Source organism: Hypomesus nipponensis, chromosome 14, assembly GCF_054491055.1.
Source record: "Hypomesus nipponensis isolate SF chromosome 14, ASM5449105v1, whole genome shotgun sequence".
Lineage (NCBI taxonomy): Eukaryota > Metazoa > Chordata > Actinopteri > Osmeriformes > Osmeridae > Hypomesus > Hypomesus nipponensis.
The window spans coordinates 3,166,411-3,183,122 of record NC_140374.1 but is presented as its reverse complement, the minus strand read 5'-3'; the positions used below and the strand labels follow the sequence as shown (position 1 = coordinate 3,183,122).

Genomic DNA, 16,712 nt, shown 5'->3' with positions numbered 1-16,712 from the left:
TCTCTTCCTTTGTTTTTCACGTCGACAGTGCTGTTCTGTCTCTGCTGACTGCCGCTGTCACACAAACATCTGAACACTGCAGGGTGGCTGTAGCGTTGAGGCAGGAACTGGTGCATGCACAACCTCTACAAAGTCGGCCTCGTTTCTCCCGGACTCAGCACTTCAGTCAGCTAACTCAGTAACAAGAAGACGAGCAGCAACGTGTCTCTGTGCCACACAGGGAGACCAGACACACCCGAAAACACTCGCATTGATCCAAACCAGATGTCCGCAGGTTGCAAGCCGAGGAGCTCTGTGAAGTGGTGAAGTGCCTTCCAGCCTCCCGCACGCAGCGTAGCTGTCCTTACCGTGTGTCAAGTGGCTTCTATTCCTACATGAGCTCAATGCGTCATCACATAGGAATAAAAAGCCATAGGACACAACGGCAGATTGGTTGAAACTCGGGCGGAGGGGAGGGGGGGGGGTAAAGGGGGAAGGGGGGGGGGGTAAAGGGGGGAGGGGGAGTCATCCACTTCATGACCCGCCGTCCTGAGAGTAACAGGGGAATGAGAAGAGGGGAGGATGATCGATGGAGTGGGAGAGTGAAAACAGACAGACAGGGAGAAAAGAAAGGAGGTTATTTTTCTTGCTCAAGGACTCAACGCTCAAGGACCCAGGTTAGAACAAACGGAGGTAAAGGGCCTTGCTCCTTTGAGTCGCCTCTGAGGAGCGTGTGATTACCTCCCCATCTCCCGGAGCGGAGATAGGAGAAGTCGTAGGAATGTGAAGATGGATTGCATTCTGTCGTCCGTGATCCTGTTGTCAGTGAGAAGCGTCTTTATCGATCCTGTGGGACTGCGACTCCTGTCAGGCATTTGAACTCACCACTGCTTTCATGAGCCCAGGGCCACCTCTCAACATTCCTCTATTTATTTACAAGAGACTTCATTCTACAGCTCACTGGGGTTTCTTCAGTATGTCATACTACTAGACCTTTGAACACACACACGGTTTGACAAATCACACAAAAAAAAAAAAAATCACAGTATTTCTTTATATCATGAAACTGTCTGTCACCAATGAAAATGAGAGAAGTGCACTTCAGCAGCTACCTGACAGGAAATAGAACCCAGACCGGTCTCATGTCTGGGATGTCAGGATGCAGGATTGATGACTCGCGCGGATGACATTTCCAATGACAGACCAGCAGGGTAACTTGACGTATGCAAATGAGGCGCCAGCGATGTGTGTCATATTGAGCCATCGCCATAGAAACCTGAGTGACACGGACACGCGCTGCCTTCGGGTTATCGAGACGGTTGGCGTCACCTCGGTCGCATCGAAATATCGGCGCTCACGATCCTCCACGTCATCCTTTACCTTAATGTGAGCGCGTCCTTGGTCTCCGTCTGCGGACGGACCCCCGGAGAGGGAGACCCAGCTGCTGGGGTCAGGTGAACGCTGCGTTAAACGACAGAGAAACGCGATTTCACAGCCTCGCCAGATAGAGGTGTCAGAGGGTGGGAGCCCGACTCAGCCTCCTGTCAGCCTGCCTGCTATCCTCTGATCTGGGAGGGGAGTCTCGGGAGACACAGACAGGCGGGAGCGTAGCAGGAGCGCTCGGCACTTTGAAGTAGAGTGACATTATCAGTAAGTCGGCCTTGAAATAGCATCTTCTTCCTCTCGATCACTCCGTCTTGGCGTCTCTCTACCCCGGGTTTCCCTCTCTCTTTTCTTCCTCCCTCCTTCACCTGTGCTGCCACTCTCGTGCCCCCCCCCCCCCGTTCTCACTCAGCCCCCACCCCCCGCCTCTCTTTGTCTTTCCGGTTTCTTTCTTCTTTCGCAAACCCCCGCTCACTACCTCAATCACTCCCCACTCCTCTCATTTCTGCTTCCACTCGTCTCTCTCTGCCTTTGCCTCTATTACTGTACATACTCCTCCTCCTCCTCTTCTCTATCTCCCTGCATTTGAAATATGTCCCCGCTCTCGGCTCCCTCCTGCCCCCCCTCCTCTGCCCCCCCCTCCCTCCTGCTGCAGGCGGTCTCCGAGGGGGGGGGGGTGGTGGTTGAAGATCAGGGCCAGATACAGCGGCGGCCCCGCTGGTCAGACTTAATGACACGGAGGTTGAGGAGAAGGAGGAGGGCTTCAGCCATCGCAGAGAGGGAGGGAGGGCGAGAGACGCGGAGATGGCGAGGAGCGAAAGGCACGGAGACGTGGGAAGAGAAAGACGTGCAGGGAAGAGGAGAACGACGGCAGACACAGTGGAGATCCAACTGAAGAAATTGGGTGGGGGATTTGATGTGAGGAAAAGAAAGGCTTGATTGTTGCGCGTGTTTGGGGAAACCCCCCATCCGCCAGCACAGCACACCACACGCATCTCCTATCACCGGGAGCCTCGTCAGGATGATGTCAGTAATCACAGGCAGGGGAGGATGAATAATTCAACACACAACAAGTTTCCCCAACCAAAGAAACAAAGGAGGCTTTGAAATCAAGACATCAAACTAACTCTTCCCAACCACCATCAAAACAACCCCCGTGCCCCCCTGCTCCTTCTAAGAGGAGTTGGGAAGATGAGTAGCTCGTGGAGGGGGTGGAGAGGCTTCTCCTGGGAGGAGCAGCACCTTAAGACGAGGCACAGGAAGTAGGACATTTAATAACTCCGCAACCAACAAGTAGATAACACAACACCAGCAGATGGAAACAGGGGTGTGGTGAAGAAAGAACACTAAACCCAAACGGTGCTTCTTCATTTAGGCGTCATTGTTTGGAACATAGGAGGATAATCATTAGCATCCTTTAGAAGCTCTAATTACTGGGATCCCAGCAGGAAGCCCTCCACTACCAATGGAGGTTTTATCCAGCGCAACATTAGCAGTCTGCTAGGGGAAAGGGAACAGGCAGTGCACAATAGTTAAGTACCTGTTTGATGTTGCCGGGTTGTGGAAAATAAATGGGCTTACTCTGCAGGGGTAATGCAAACAAACCGATTGGCTCATTGTTGGATTTGCCCGTGAGTGTCCATGGCTGGCTCTGGTGCTGTACCCCAGCATGCAGCCACACAACACTGGCCCCTTCACATTCTCCTCAGGATTACTGGGAGCAATGGGGAGTAAATCGTTTATTAACAGATCCGTGAATCCATATTTGGCTCACAGTTAGAATATGAAATGGGCTTTTCTCTTTTCTCTGCCTTGCCTGCCGTTTGAGTTTGGCAACCGTGAATCTCAATCAGCAAGTCGCATTTCATTATAAATATGGAGTCTCATTATCTGTTCTCACCACAGACTGGTAGGAACCACTAAAATCCTATCTCCTCCATCCATCCATCCATCATCTTTCCCCATCCCCCATCCGTCAATCCACCTCGCTCCCCCCCCCCCCCCCCCGCACCCTCACGCCCCTCATTCCTCCCGGTCCGTCCTCTGGTCTCTCCGCGGTTCTCAAACCCACATCTGACGGAGCGTCTCTCCCACCCGAGGAGGCTCAGGAGGATATCGCCCCCACCCCCAATCCCCTAATCTGGGACTAATCTGCGGGTTACACCACCACATCGCCCGTGCCTGTGGAGGAATGGAAGCAGCCTGGCAGGTTTGTCTGAGACCAGGTCTATTGTTTGACCGCCTGTGACATCTCCAGACCGGAACATTCAGTAACAATGACCGTAACAACGGTCCAAACTGAATTCCCAGGCGTCGTCAGCTATTGAATACTAACGTCATCTATATAATACTGACTGGATTATTCACCGATGAGATCAGAATGGTAGGAAACAAACGAGCAGCTTTTAAACCTTCAGTCGATCCATGTGTGTGAGAAATGACCCCCCCCAGACCACGTTAGTGTATCCGTGGCGATACCCGTCTGTGTTCCCAGGTCCGGGTAAAGAGCAGGAGATGTGGCGCGAGGGTCATATTCAGGATGACTCACCACGGCTCAGCCACCTGTCTGGCCACCGCTATCCCACAACACACTGCTCTCTAACCCCGCAAGCACTCACACTCAACATGTTTAAAACCTTTTTTTCTTTAAACCTCACTGAATCACTCTTGCCACCTGTGAGGTGGCTTCGCTCGCGGCTCTACGCCACGGTGGAATTCTCTGTCTCTCTCAGAACCAGCAGAGTGAGTGGATGCCCCTGCCCAGGGAAGGACTGGGGGAACAGACATGTGAGTCATCTCTTTTCATTGGAAACTTTCCATTAACGACCTTGGCCGCGAATTAAGATGAACGCTCCCCTTCCCTTCCACACACCCCTACCCCCCCCCCCCCCCCCGCCCCCACACACACACATACACACATGAATGCACGCGCACGCACATACGCGTGCATGCACACACAAGCACACACACCCGTCCCCAAACTAACAAACACCTACGCACATACCCACCTGCACACACAACACGTCACCTACACATTGAACACACAATCACCTACAAATACACATCTTTCCCACAATCACTTATACACATTACAACCAATCACTTACACAAACATCTTAAACACAATCACTTACCGGTATACACATTACACACAATCGCCTACACAAAACCTCTTACTCACAATCACCTATATACATACACTGCACACCACTATCACCGACACAATAAACATCTCCCACGCAATCACATATACATCCACTTGAACACAGTCACTTATAAATACACAGGTTACACACAGTCACCACAGGTGGCACAAAAACAACCATTTTCACTACAGAGGACATTTGGTGAAATGGATCAGAGAGTGGCATTGGAAAGTCAGGACCACCCCCACACAACAAGGCATCAATGAATGTAGGATAAACAGTCACACGGCGTACGCACCTGCTTCACTCCATTCACCGGCTTCTATCTGTTTCCCTCCCTTCCTTCCTCCTTCTCTCTCTCTCTTTCCCTCCCCCTTTTGTCGATCTTCGCTGTCCGTCTCGTTCTGAGCCTCTCTCTCTCTCTCTTTCTCTCTGTGTGTTCGTCTTCTGCCCAATACATGGGGAACTGGGGCTTAGCTGCAGACACTGACATCATCCTCACCAGAGAAGAGGTTTTCCCTTCCCGCTATCTGCACCCTCCTCCCTCTCTCGCCATCCTAACCCCCACCACTCCCCCCCCCCCCCCCTGTCTTTTCTATAAAACCATCCCTCTCTTTCCCCCTCTTTTTGGCTCCCCCTCTCTCTCTGTCTATTTTCTCTCTGGCTCTCCCCTTTCTCTTGCGTCTCTCTCTCTCTTTCAGCCACTCACTGGCTCCGTAAAGTTCCCCTCCTCCTCCTGGTTTTTCCCCTCTGCGATCTCTCCTTCTCTTTCTTTTCCTCTTTCCCTCTTTGGCTGCTCTCTCCCCCTCTGCTTTCTCAGACAGTCACAGTTTTCTAACGAGGCGCTATAAATAAGTCGTTGTTTCCAGTGGTACGTGTCACACTGAGTCAGAAGTGATCTGGTTTCGGGAACATCTTCATGTCGAGAAGTTGCAGCCTCCCTCAGCGGCAGGGTGTCGATCCCCTCGAGGCAGGTCCTACGCCTGACGCTCCCTTGGCCGTGTCTCAACAGTCTAACGTGGCCCCCTTACCTTGCCCTTCATTTACGCCAATCCCAAAAGTCAATCTTTAGATGACGGTGATGAGGTTAAAGCCTAATGGACACGCTGCTTGCACCTATCCAATGATATCAGATCAGTGTGGATCAGGGAAGGCTCAGTGGACCGGGGAGATGGATGTGTTGTTTGTGTGGTGGTAGCTGTCCATGGTGCTGATTAAAGCAGAGGGAGACATCAGGAGAGACAGAGGTCACCTCGCAAACCGCCACCACGCAGCCTGGAAGGGAGGCGGCAGAAAAGCCCCGTTAACGGGTGCTGCAGAATCTCTTATCAAAACACACACGCGCGCGGGTGCGCGCTCATAAACACAAGGATGAACACACATTTGTCTGAGACACACACACACGCACACAATCTCTTCCTCTGCCCTGGCTCCTTCTTACCTCCTCCCTGGGGCATATTTCTGCGTCTCAGCTCATTCAGGCTAACATTCATCACGGCAGGGTAACAGTGGCAGGTGGGATTAGAATGGATTAGGCCTATTAAAGGAATGTGTGGTGCACATTACACTGCAACCCACATAAACACACCTGCTGTCCATGGTCACACACACACACACACACACACATGCTGTTCACAACCACACACACAGACACACACAGATGCTGTCCACAGACACACACACACACACACATGCTGTCCACAGACACACACACACATCCCGTCTCTGCACTCCGAGACACACACAGTAGAAACGACACATAAAACATAGTTATGCCAAGCCTGTTTGTGCTTGACTCTGAGGGTGACAGAAGAAGTAGGAGGAGGATCTGTTGTTACATATGGCTGTGTCTCTGCTAGTCACACCCTGGACTGCTGCTGTTGTCTTAACTCTATCCTCCAGAGGTAGCTTTTCGAATCTCTACTCCCTGTTTCCATAGTGACACTTCTTGCCTCCTTTGTGTGAATGTGTGCGTGTGTGAGAGAGGGAAAGGGGAAAGAGCAAGAAACAGGAAAAAGAAAGAAAGAATGAAAAAGAGAGGGAGAGAAATAGGGGGAGAGGGGGGGGGTTAGAAGTATTTTGGTCACTGTAATGTGTTTCCTTCAAAAAGAATCCACAATGTGTTACAAGTCTATTTTTACTCCACGCTTATTTTCTTTGTGTTCGGCTAGGAATGTTTTGTTGGTCTCAGAATATGCAAGATACTAGCCTTTAGAAAACAATGGTATCCCACTGTCATGATGTTATGGACTAAACCGATATAAGGCATTAGTAACAGGTTGATTCAAGAATTTCAGCCAAAGCTGGCGTAGAGCTTGGTGTGTGAGGCTTCTACAGAAACAGTACATTCATCTTCAATTGATTATTTCCTCAATTCGCCAACTCATCAGCATAGTGTGGTTCCGTCAATCGACTTACCAACCTCCTACAGTACAGACCACGGGTAAATAGACTTACAGTACAAAACATTCTCTTATCGTATTCATTATTGTTGCAGCACTTAGAAATTATTCATTAGTCTGCAAGCTGTTTGTAAATTGATTTTACAAGATAGTTCTTGTGCAGTGTTGTATTGGTCTGTAACTTAAGGTATGCTGAAGTTGTTATGGCAGCCTGATGGGCTGTTAACTCTATCCATTTGTTTCTCCCAGAGATTCATTTCAGTGTGAATGTGTGTACAAACAATATTAACATAAATCCGAAACATATGATGCAATTTACCCGGCAACACAGATTTGTACTCAGGGGCGCGACAGAATTACCTGTATGAAATGCTACTGATCTAAATGGCAGGCATGCAGGAAAGTTATTGAATTATTAATTATGGATATCAAATTATGGAACTTCATCACTTTCAAGCTTACCTGGGTGGATTTGGAAGATTGATGACAGTAAAACAGAGCCAGTTGGTTTGGGGTAGTGCATGTGTTTGTGTGGTATGAACATGTGCATATGCATCTGGGTGTGTGTATGGATGTGTGTGTGCATGCGCGCGCGTGTATAAATCTCTTCTCACGGCCGCAAGGAATCAGCACAGAGAAAAGACTTAGCCGGGGAGCCAATCCCCTGGTCTGCGCCATCTCATGCAGGCAGGTTCCACCCCAGCAGGTCTGAGTGGAGAACAGTGCTCCCTTAGCCTCCTGGGGGATGGTACACAGCAAAGACAGCCGCCATCTTGACTTGTCACAACTGGTCTGTCTGCACGAGGCTGGCCCTGGCGAGGCGAAAGGCATAATGCATGAGGGAGAGGACGTCTCGGAGGTGTGGGACGCTGTGCCACTCCCTCACATCAGGGAAGGTGTCATGAAGATGAGGAAGAGACCAGCCAGAGACTGAGAATGTTCCACGTATGTGGTTCCAATGTGTGAAACACAGGTCATGGTCCACGCGATGTCAGGTGGTGAGTCAGCGCCCTGCCTTCCACTCGAGAAGGACGTTGCTGGCTCCCGCAGTGAATGTGGTCTCTTCACGACAAGCAGCACAACAGGTAAGTGGAAGTTCATGACATGACTCAGAAAGAGAGAGAGAAGAGAACAGAAAGAGAACAGAGAAATGCAGCGAGTGGGAGAGAGTAGGAGAGGAGAGACAGAGGGCAGGAAGCACGGAAAGAGAGCGCCAAACAATCAAAGAGAGGAGAGAGAGAGAAAAACAGCGAGTAAGAAGAGAGAGAGAGAGAGAGAGAGAGAGAGAGAGAGAGAGAGAGAGAGAGAGCAGAGTGGTGAGCCTGTTCGTGTGAGGTGAGCTGGCTGGTGTGTGGGCAGTTCAGAGAGAGTCAGCAGGGAAGACTTCTCAGGGCTAACTCACACCTGGGCCATCTCCCTCTATCTCTCCCCCTCCCCGTCTTCCCTCTTCTATCTCCATCTTACCTCCCCCCTCCCTCTCTCCATATCTTCATGAAAGCTGTCTGATGTCTCTCTGATGGTGTCGACATCTGGAGCCAGAGTCTGGCCACATCGCTCAGTCCTGCTGCCCGGCCGGACAGCCCGTCCCTGGGTGGTGGCAGTCTGGCTCTAGTCTCAGACTCTCGTCTCTAGTCTCCTATAGACAGACCAGTCTGTAGTCTCCTATAGACAGAGCAGTCTCTAGTCTCAGACTCTCGTCTCTAGTCTCCTATAGACAGAGCAGTCTGTAGTCTCCTATAGACAGAGCAGTCTCTAGTCTCCTATAGACAGAGCAGTCCCTAGTCTCCTATAAACAGAGCAGTCTCTAGTCTCAGACTCTCGTCTCTAGTCACCTATAGACAGAGCAGTCCCTAGTCTCCTATAGACAGAGCAGCCTCTGGTCTCCTATAGACAGAGCAGTCTGTAGTCTCCTATAGACAGAGCAGTCCCTAGTCTCCTATAGACAGAGCAGTCTCTGGTCTCCTATAGACAGAGCAGTCTTTAGTCTCAGACTCTCGTCTCTAGTCTCCTATAGACATAGCAGTCTCTAGTCTCAGACTCTCGTCTCTAGTCTCCTATAGACAGAGCCGGCTCTAGTCTCCTATAGACAGAGCAGTCTCTAGTCTCCTATAGATAGAACACTAGTCTCCTATAGACAGAGCAGTCTGTAGCCTCCTATAGATAGAACACTCTAGTCTCCTATAGACAGAGCAGTCTCTAGTCTCCTATAGACACAGCAGTCTTTAGTCTCAGACTCTCGTCTCTAGTCTCCTATAGACAGAGCAGTCTGTAGTATCAGACTCTCGTCTCTAGTCTCCTATAGACAGAGCCGTCTCTAGTCTCCTATAGACAGAGCAGTCTGGAGTCTCCTATAGACAGAGCAGTCTGTAGTCTCCTATAGACAGAGCAGTCTCTAGTCTCCTATAGACAGAGCAGTCTCTAGTCTCAGACTCTCGTCTCTAGTCTCCTATAGACAGAGCAGTCTCTAGTCTCAGACTCTCGTCTCTAGTCTCCTATAGACAGAGCAGTCTCTAGTCTCCTATAGACAGAGCAGTCTCTAGTCTCCTATAGATAGAACACTCTAGTCTCCTATAGACAGAGCAGTCTCTAGTCTCCTATAGACACAGCAGTCTTTAGTCTCAGACTCTCGTCTCTAGTCTCCTATAGACAGAGCAGTCTGTAGTATCAGACTCTCGTCTCTAGTCTCCTATAGACAGAGCCGTCTCTAGTCTCCTATAGACAGAGCAGTCTCTAGTCTCCTATAGACAGAGCAGTCTCTAGTCTCCTATAGATAGAACACTAGTCTCCTATAGACAGAGCAGTCTGTAGCCTCCTATAGATAGAACACTCTAGTCTCCTATAGACAGAGCAGTCTCTAGTCTCCTATAGACACAGCAGTCTTTAGTCTCAGACTCTCGTCTCTAGTCTCCTATAGACAGAGCAGTCTGTAGTATCAGACTCTCGTCTCTAGTCTCCTATAGACAGAGCCGTCTCTAGTCTCCTATAGACAGAGCAGTCTGGAGTCTCCTATAGACAGAGCAGTCTGTAGTCTCCTATAGACAGAGCAGTCTCTAGTCTCCTATAGACAGAGCAGTCTCTAGTCTCAGACTCTCGTCTCTAGTCTCCTATAGACAGAGCAGTCTCTAGTCTCAGACTCTCGTCTCTAGTCTCCTATAGACAGAGCAGTCTCTAGTCTCCTATAGACAGAGCAGTCTCTAGTCTCCTATAGATAGAACACTCTAGTCTCCTATAGACAGAGCAGTCTTTAGTCTCCTATAGACACAGCAGTCTTTAGTCTCAGACTCTCGTCTCTAGTCTCCTATAGACAGAGCAGTCTGTAGTATCAGACTCTCGTCTCTAGTCTCCTATAGACAGAGCCGTCTCTAGTCTCCTATAGACAGAGCAGTCTCTAGTCTCCTATAGACAGAGCAGTCTCTAGTCTCCTATAGATAGAACACTAGTCTCCTATAGACAGAACAGTCTGTAGCCTCCTATAGATAGAACACTCTAGTCTCCTATAGACAGAGCAGTCTCTAGTCTCCTATAGACACAGCAGTCTTTAGTCTCAGACTCTCGTCTCTAGTCTCCTATAGACAGAGCAGTCTGTAGTATCAGACTCTCGTCTCTAGTCTCCTATAGACAGAGCCGTCTCTAGTCTCCTATAGACAGAGCAGTCTGGAGTCTCCTATAGACAGAGCAGTCTGTAGTCTCCTATAGACAGAGCAGTCTCTAGTCTCCTATAGACAGAGCAGTCTTTAGTCTCAGACTCTCGTCTCTAGTTTCCTATAGACAGAGCAGTCTCTAGTCTCAGACTCTCGTCTCTAGTCTCCTATAGACAGAGCAGTCTCTAGTCTCCTATAGACAGAGCAGTCTCTAGTCTCCTATAGATAGAACACTCTAGTCTCCTATAGACAGAGCAGTCTCTAGTCTCCTATAGACACAGCAGTCTTTAGTCTCAGACTCTCGTCTCTAGTCTCCTATAGACAGAGCAGTCTGTAGTATCAGACTCTCGTCTCTAGTCTCCTATAGACAGAGCCGTCTCTAGTCTCCTATAGACAGAGCAGTCTGTATTCTCCTATAGACAGAACACTCTAGTCTCCTATAGACAGAGCAGTCTTTAGTCTCCTATAGACAGAGCAGTCTGTAGTCTCCTGTAGACAGAGCAGTCTCTAGTATCCTAAAGATAGAGCAGTCTGTAGTCTCCTATAGAAAGAGCAGTCTGTAGTCTCCTATAGACAGAGCAGTCTGGAGTCTCCTATAGACAGATCAGTCTCTAGTCTCAGACTCTTGTCTCTAGTCTCCTATAGACAGAGCAGTCTCTAGTCTCCTATAGACAGAGCAGTCTGTAGTCTCCTGTAGACAGAGCAGTCTTTAGTCTCCTATAGATAGAACACTAGTCTCCTATAGACAGAGCAGTCTGTAGCCTCCTATAGATATAACTCTCTAGTATCCTATAGACAGAGCAGTCTGTAGTCTCCTATAGACAGAGCAGTCTGTAGTCTCCTATAGACAGAGCAGTCTCTAGTCTCCTATAGACAGAGCAGTCTCTAGTCTCCTATAGACAGAGCAGTCTGTAGTCTCCTATAGACAGAACAGTCTCTAGTCTCCTATAGATAGAACACTCTAGTCTCCTATAGATAAAACACTTGAGTCTCCTATAGACAGAGCAGACTCTTGTCTCCTATAGACAGAGCAGTCTGTAGTCTCCTATAGATAGAACAGTCTCTAGTCTGCTATAGATAGAACAGTATCTAGTCTCCTGTAGACAGAACAGTCTCTAGTCTCTGATAGTCCTACAGTATTTAGTGTGGCTGGACTGAGGCTTGGTGAAACCCACAACCCTATTGGATGCATCTTCGATAGGTCTTCCTGATGACATGTAAAGTAGGATGCCTAATCCCAATCTAAACAAGACCTGTGTGTGTTGTTGGGTGTGTGAATGAGGACAGAGAGAGGGATGGAGGGGGATGGAGGGGGGAGAGAGAGAGACAGAGAGGGGTGGAGGTGGGAGAAAGAGACAGAGAGACAGAGAGGGATGGAGGTGGGAGAGAGAGAGAGACAGAGAGACAGAGAGGGATGGAGGTGGGAGAGAGAGAGAGAGAGAGAGAGAGAGAGACAGACAGAGACAGAGAGACAGAGAGAGAGAGAGAGAGAGAGACAGAGAGAGAAAGAGAGAGAGAGGGAGAGAGAGACAGAGAGAGAGAGAGAGAGAGACAGAGACAGAGAGACAGAGACAGAGACAGAGATAGAGAGAGAGAGAGAGAGAGAGAGAGAGAGAGAGAGAGAGAGAGAGAGAGAGAGAGAGAGAAAACGGGCGTCAAAGAGTGCTACTATGGATCGGTCTGTACTCCTTTCTCCACTTTTCTATTTTGTCTTGAATCAATCCCTGGAGTGGAACAATACCTATTTCTCTCTGTATAATTGGACTGGATGACAGCCACATCACATAGCTCCAGATGAAAGCCTCGACTGACAATGGAGTGTCTGGCCTGTGACATGACTTGAATGAGGAGAAGATAACGCACGCACACACACACACACACACACACACACATGCGCACACGCACACACATATACTGCAGATACACATATGAGCAGAAACACTTGCAGAGTGCATCCTCTACCTTGGTCATTGAGAAAGTGATGCAGAGAAATTCAGTTAAAACGGTAGTAGAACGCAGATAGGAGCATAGTCATTTGATTTGTTCCACGTCTCCATATCTCATTTATTCACTCACAAATCACTTCAGTATAAAATGTCTGGCTTTCAATACCAAACATTTGTCATAAAACACCAGAATCTGCTGGCTCTGCATAATAATAGCAAAAGGGGACAGTAAGTCTGAATAGTTGCCAGAATAAATTATTATTCAATTTTCCAATGTCCTCCTTTATTTATGCGTGTGTGCGCGCGGTATCAGACACAAATGAGCACAGCACACATTAGGAGACACCGAAACCGATTGTGAGCAAAGCCCTATGAATTATTCTCCAAATAGTACTGTAGAGGCCATTATTAAACACACAAGCCATGATAGCAACTTCCCAAACGCTGGGGAGAAACCAAACGCGCAGCGCCTTTCCGCCACTGCGTGTTTGCTGTTCGCTTTGTCGCCAGGGAAACCATTACCAAACATCTCCATGCTGACAGTCACTTACATTAAAACGGCTCTCTATACATCCATCCATCTCTCTCTTTCTCTCTCTCCATCTCTCTTCATCATTTCCTTATCTCGCTGTCTTTCTATTTCATTTCCTCCTACACTTTTCCTTCGCATTTCTGTTTTGTTTCTATTAGGCGACTACCCCCCTCCCCCCTCCTCGCTTTCAGTCCTTTTTTCTCCCTCTACCTCCTCTCCAATCTAGTTTCCATCAAGTATCCAGGTGGGTAAACATTGCGGGAGGGTGTGCAAATTTCACAGCACTGGTTTTCCTCCTACCGTGGAGAAGCCCGTACACAGGCTACACGAGTACAACGCTTTGCGTGATTTACAAGAAACGAAGATATTCAAACATTGAAAGGCTACATTTCTGTGCAGTGTTGGCGGTAATGCTAAACTGCATTTTCGACGTTACATTTTTAACTGTACCTGTAGCACAAATACTCAAGGCAAAAGGGGTAAGTGGCACACGCAAGCAGCGCTACATTTTTTATGAGGCGCCAAGCTTTACAGCACATCATGACATACAAAAACCTTTGAACTTCCAGTAGAGTAGTGGGGAAGTAGAGAAGTAGGCCTAACATATACTTCTGGTCTATGCCATAACACGACAGTGACAACAAACACGACTTAAATGCTACCCCAATGCCACTATATTAGGGCTTAACTTCTATAATAGCAGCACAACACTGATCTAAGCAGTGTAAATATTAAATAAATAGTGCGCCCCACGTGCCATGCGCCTCTTGCTTGGCGTTCCAATGATCAAAACTATTGCTATCTTTTACAACCCCTAATTGTCAAACACAAGACCATGAAATATCTGACTTACTTCCCCTTTGGGGCAAAACCATCTGGTGAAAGATTTTGCTCTTGTAGTTTTTGGGTTTGATCCAATGTCATATTTAGGCCTATTATTAAACACCTTGGTATGCCATCAACTGACCGTCTACTATCCCTCCTACTATCCCAATTTTGTCTGTATGTTCTTTAAGAACAGCATGGGAGTCTGAGTGAATAGCATACATTGAAAACAGACATTTATTTTCACAAATAAAATATGTTGTCACGGGAACACCACCGATACCTTAAGGTGACAGTGTGTAGTAGAGCAGGTTGACCGTCGTTCCTCTAAACTGCCTTCGCAAAGAAAACTGTGTCCTGAAATGTCTGTTTACCTACCAACACGACTGTGACAGTGTTGCTCAGTGATTTAGAGCAAAGACATTTTTTCAAGACCCAAACTCTGAAACTGTAAACAAAACACAGATGGCAACACACCAAAACCGTGTGAAGAAATCTTGGATATTTCATCAACGGAGCCATTTCCCGCGCCAAAGCATCTACACGCACTGTTGATGAATGTATAATCAGAGGTCGACATGCCTGAGTGATGCCCCCTCCTTGCCCATTGTTATTCAGGCTTAATGAGGGGTAGACCAGTGTCCAGGAGATCCACAGCTGGCTGTATCCATCACTGAGCCATCCCAGTCACACCAGCAGGCTGGATGAGCAATAGGTGGCTGGTTATGGTTGGAGTGTAAGTGGCCTTCCCAATGCTGGATAGACTGTCACGGAGAGGAGACCTCAGGGGGCCCCATGCCTGGCTGAAGAATGGCCCTCTTTCCATCTCTCTCGTTCTACCTCTTTCTTTCTTTCTCTCTCTCTCTCTCTCTCTCTCTCTCTCTCTCTCTCTCTCTCTCTCTCTCTCTCTCTCTCTCTCTCTCTCTCTCTCTCTCTCTCACTAATATCTCTCCTCCCGATGTCTCTGTCTTTCTCTCTCTCCCTGACGTTCTCATTCTCTGCGTGTCTCCCCCTCTTGCCATCTCTCAGCGTTTCTCTGTGCGTGTGTGTTGTTGTGCGTGTTTGTCTGTGTGTGTGTGTGTGTAAATCTTTCTGCAGCGGTGTTGGCTGTTTGGGGAGTGTCTGTGTAGCGGCCCCTGGCTCGCGGGGACCAGGATGATGGAGTGATGGTGATGGATGGAGGTAATAAAAGCTGGATGTCCTGTCTGCTGCACTCCGATGAGGCTGGTATGAATCACCCGTCTGGGGCGATTGAACAGGACCCTGCGCCATCCCCAGGCAGCCTGGGAGCCCCCCTCTCCTTCCCGGCCCCATCCCTCCTCCCTTCCACCCTACTCCTCCACTCCACGTCTTCATCGTGTCCCTCCATCCCTCCATCTTATCCTCCCATTCGTCGATCCTATCCCCCCCATTCTAAAGCGGCAATAAAAATACAGTACAATAAACAGGAGAGATTATATGCAAATAAAAGCCTCCAGGTCAGCGAACGCAGGTGTCTTGTTTTCGCTAATCCAGGCTGTTTATGGCCCTTCGTATTTTCCGTTTAAACCAGAGGCCAAACAACTCAATCATCTCAATCACCAGCCCTTGTGATCAGGTCATTAGACTACAGGAGGCCACGGGAAAATGATAGTGTCTGTGTCACCGTAATCAGGTGACGGTTTGAGGTGATAATTGGTTTGCTGTTGACGAGGGCGGACTGTTGTACAGTTTCGATCCGCGGCCAGCATTCACACAGTGGAGTCGGCAGAACGGGGGGGGGGGGGGGGGAGCGCAAGGAGATCCGGTGCCTGAGGGGCGACTCTATTCATCACCACGCCATGAATATTCATGTGGGCTCGCCTCGCCGACAGGCTTTGTGTGCGAGCGCGGGGCCGTATTAAGTGGGCTGTTGGTGGATCCGTGTGAAGACACCTGCACTCGCTGCCCTCTCATTAGTGGCCTGAGCCGCCGGCCGGCCTGACCGCTGGGTCACCAGGCAGAGGCCGCGCTTCATTAAAATGAAAAGAAAAACCCTGGTCTGTCCGTCTCTAACAAGACCGGGGGTCGAACACGGAGACAAGAGAACACGGAGGATCCTCCTCAGCCCTCCCCTGCACAGGTGTGGGGGGTGGGGGGGTGGTGTCAGTGCTCGTGCCGGGCACCATACAGTGGAGCAGGAGGAAAGGGGGGGGGGGGGGGGGGGTATTTGGCCATGTAGGTTGAGAGGGTTTGTGTGCAGCCATACCTAGGCTTGTAGTTATCAATTTGGGAGCATCACCCCCCCCCCCCACCCACCCTCCTCGATTACCTACTCCCACACCCCCTCCCTACATCAGCCCCCCCACATCGGGGACTGCAGTGCCAGGGATTGGTTTCTGGACGCCTTTTTAATGCTTTATCAGACCTTCAGGCTTCTCAGCGCCGTGGCTAGATTACTGCTCAGGGAGGGGGGTTTGTGACAGGCAGGCATTGGCCTAAGCTGCACCTGGGGGGTGGGGGGGGGCGAGACAGGGGGCGGGGGCGGGGGGCGAGACAGGGGGCGGGGGCGGGGGGTGAGGGGGATTTGTGATGGCTGCTCAGACTTGCACTTCTCTTACCATTCTCTCTCGGCTGGTCTCAGAATGTCAGGCTGAGAGAAAGCCCTCCCTGCATTATTCATTGGATCTCCCTCACTTTCTTTCTTTCTCTCACTCTCTCTCTCCCTCTCTCTACCCAAATTCTCTCTCTCCCTCTCTCTACCCAAATTCTCTCTCTCCCTCTCGGTTTCCTTCGCTCTTTGCTTCTCAGTCTCTCTCCCTTTCCCTCCGCTGCTTGGTAGTAAGGCACTGTAAAGGTACTGTCTGAGGTGAATACAAATATAACTTGTCAGTAGACCT

General features: G+C 49.3%; 1 long non-coding RNA gene across 1 annotated transcript; it reads left to right on the top strand.

Annotated features, from left to right (window-relative positions):
• The first annotated feature begins 13,118 nt into the window (after nt 1–13,118).
• LOC146258211 (uncharacterized) lies at nt 13,119–15,387 on the top strand. The gene is made up of 3 exons (XR_014729812.1): nt 13,119–13,508; nt 14,473–14,590; nt 14,953–15,387. It is a non-coding gene; the product is annotated as an uncharacterized LOC146258211 (long non-coding RNA).
• Nucleotides 15,388–16,712: the final 1,325 nt, after the last annotated feature.